Consider the following 3,545-nt stretch of genomic DNA (forward strand, 5'->3'; position numbering starts at 1 on the left):
ATTGCTTCCTTTACATAAATCATTCTTCCTAATTGTATCCCAGGATCAAACGCATCTTGTTTCACTTTGTTATCCATAGTTTTTTACATAGTGTCAATCCTAACCTCTCTCGACTTGTGTGAAAAACTCAAGTCATGCTACATATGCAGAATACTAAACTTTGTGGGTTGAAAAGAATTAGCCAACCACTCTTTGGATTGCATAGATTTAGCCCTATACTTTGTTGGCCAAGATGCCTTAGCCCTCAAAAACTCTGGAGATTGAAAATGATCACCCATCTCTTCGCTTTGCTAAAATATTTAAGCACTCAACTCAATTTTGTTTCCTAAGGTTCGTTAGCCTCTAACTCTCTCTGTTGCATATAATTATAAATATATGTCCAAGGATTGCACTTGTGCAAAGACTAATAAAGCTAGAACAAAAACCTCCACTACTAGGAGGTCTAAAAAATGAATCCACCCCGTGCCGCCCTCATCCCATAGAATAGTGGTATTTAATGAAAATCCAAATCTACCACAAGTAGAATAGCATCCCATAAAGAATCGTTGTTCTTAGGATTGTTTAAACACATTGTGATGAATTGCACTATCCTCATCCCATATTTGCTAACTACATACTCTTGCATAAGTAGAGACATCATCCATCACTTTTGTCTCCATTCGTGCCTCTTTAATAAATGGCTGACCAATTCGACATCATATGAGCAAGTGTCTCTTGCACAAAGAAATGAAAATCCTCACGCACACCATCACTTAAAGATATCATGATATTCAGGCATGCAACATACAAATCCCATGTTGTATTGTTGGCAACTCTCATCCGCCAACTTTGATCCACACCAAGTGGCCACTTTTCACTCTCATAAACTCTATGAACCGTCACATGAATCTCAAACCCATGGTCAAGCAAAGCAATACATGGAGTAGCCTTCTCACCTATCCACATAATGTACTAATTGATCATTCTTAACAACATCTGCACATACAATAGCATTCTCCTCATGAGCCTCCTCCTCATCAAACAACTCCTCAATTTGGATACCCTCTCCTTCAGCAGTCTGCACTATCTATCTCTTTCTCTTTGTAATATTGACATAATCTTCGCATGAGATTCTCTCTTAGTGATTTCCAAGATCTTACTAAGAATGAACTCCACTTTACTTGTTAACCGCAAGAAGTACGTGGCATACAAGATGCAAGCAAACATGAGAAGGAGCCTACATTTTAGAAATAGTATTCAGATTATTAATCACAATATAATGTGCATGAAGCACATGCATATTCGAATTGCTAAAAGCTTGCAACAATTGTATTGATTAATTATGTAAAACCGCAATTTGGGCATAATCTCGTGTAAGTTGTAATGATAACATAGGCTCCCCTGGAAAAATTGCAAAGATTCTAGTTCATTCTCACCATAGGAAAAACATACAATGAGTGATGACTAGTCATGAGGCCTTAAAGTGGAGTGGATGTCCAAGAGGGATGGGGAAACCCTAACCCTAGAAATCATGTATAAAAAGGATGAGAATGAATAGAACAAGCTATTCATGTATCCAAACTCTGTGCAATTGTCTTCCTACTTTCATTCTGAGAATGTCAGTGAGAGTGAGAGTGAGAGTTTGGGAGCAAGAGAGTGAGAGAGTGAGGGTGAGGGACCAAGAGGGTGAACCTCTACTCATCTTCTCTCCAAGCACTCTCTCTTGCCATGCCCATGCTTCTCTTTTGTATGTGGAGATCGTAGAGGGTGTTGAGAGTCAAAGGAGCACTCACTTGGATCATGGAGTGTGCAAAGCACATTCTTCATGGGATTGAAGGAAAGCCATGCCACTCACTACAAACAAATGCTTACATTTGTGTGTGAGCGACTATGTAAGAGATAGCTGTTGATTCTCGTGTGTTGAAGCTCTTGAAGGAATAAGAGCATATCCAACATTCTACTACGTTGAGCTCATGTAGCACAACATTTTGGTTCCATTGCTACTGGGACCAAGGACACATCAACCATGTGATCTCTCATGCATGCATCGTGATGCAAAATAGAGGGGCATTGTGTTGCTAGCCCCAAAACCTTTTTTGCACATAGTTAGGATTTGATGGTTTTTATTGAATTATTGAGAGCGTTAATTTATGGTAATGCAAAAAAATCTATTTTACACATTTTAGTTATCATAGGATTATATTATTTATTTATTATTATTTATTTAAAAAATCATTGCTTTTGTGGTTTTGCGTAACGGTTGTGGTTGCATGGTTTTATATTCTTTTGAACATTGTTGATAATGGAATTGTGGTTGACATGGGTAGTCTAGGTTAGTGGAAAAAGAAGAGGAAGAAGAAGAAGAGAAGAAAAAGAAGTAGAGGGAAGAAGAAAAAAAAAGAAAGAAAAATGAAGAAGAAAGAGTAGAAGAAAAAAAAAAGGAGAAGAAAAGGGGCTAGAGGGGGGGGAAGGGAGGGACAGGCTGCCCATTGTCCTGCCCCTCTCTCCTTGATTTAGGACTTTTCTGCACTTCTTGTATTTCCATATTTTTCTTGGCGCGCCTTTGTCTTTCGTTTCACTTTTGCCTTGGCCTTATCTTCTGCTTTGGATTTTCCACCTTGTTCATTTGAGGGTTAACACCCTTAGACACCTATACTACATCCATTACCTTAGGATATAGCCATGCACCATAGTGCATCGATGTGTGCTCGTGTATAACTGACTACACATGCATGCATTTGATCACACATGTGTGCATATGTCTACATTGTAGTATACTCATTGCTACTTGCACATTCAGTTATGCATCTGTCACCCCACATAGTGTATCCATGCATTCATATAAATTCATAGTTTGCATCACACTTCAATGCATCTACATGTGTACTCAACTACACCACGTATGTGCATCCGATCGCACACACAGTGCATCCAACCGCACACAACATGTTTGTGTACCATGTATCCACTTGTGTATTTGTATGTCCATAGTATGCATCATAACTACATCATACACATCATGTGCTTCCATTCACCCTTGTGCATCCAGATGTGCATCCATTCACTGTAGTGCATCTGCATGTGTATCCATTATACACATCATGTGCATCCATTCATCCTAGTGCATCTACATGTGCATCCAATCGCCCACATATGCATCGGTGTGCATTTGAACGCACACTAATTGCACACAATTGTCCATTTACATGCAAGTATGCATGTGCCTACCTTGTGCATCCATAGATGCACATGTGCATTTACACCCCCTTATGCACCCGTTCACATGTGTAGATACACTCCTAGCATCCTAGGCACACATAGTACACATTAAGCATCCATTCACACATGTTCATTGCACTCCACAATGCATTGTGTATGCATGTACACCCACTACGCGTTGCACACACTAGGACACTTGTGTGTGCTCAACACACTAGCACACCTTGTTGCACTACGCCTTGCACACACTAGGACACTTGTGTGTGTTCAACACACTAGCACACCTTGTTGCACTAAGAAACCATTCATGCCTAGTGCATTGTCATACTAAAATCCTTGCCTAGGAA

Source organism: Lygodium microphyllum, chromosome 5 (genome assembly GCF_053477565.2).
Source record: "Lygodium microphyllum isolate KBCC chromosome 5, Lygodium_microphyllum_v1.1.10, whole genome shotgun sequence".
Classification (NCBI taxonomy): Eukaryota; Viridiplantae; Streptophyta; class Polypodiopsida; order Schizaeales; family Lygodiaceae; genus Lygodium; species Lygodium microphyllum.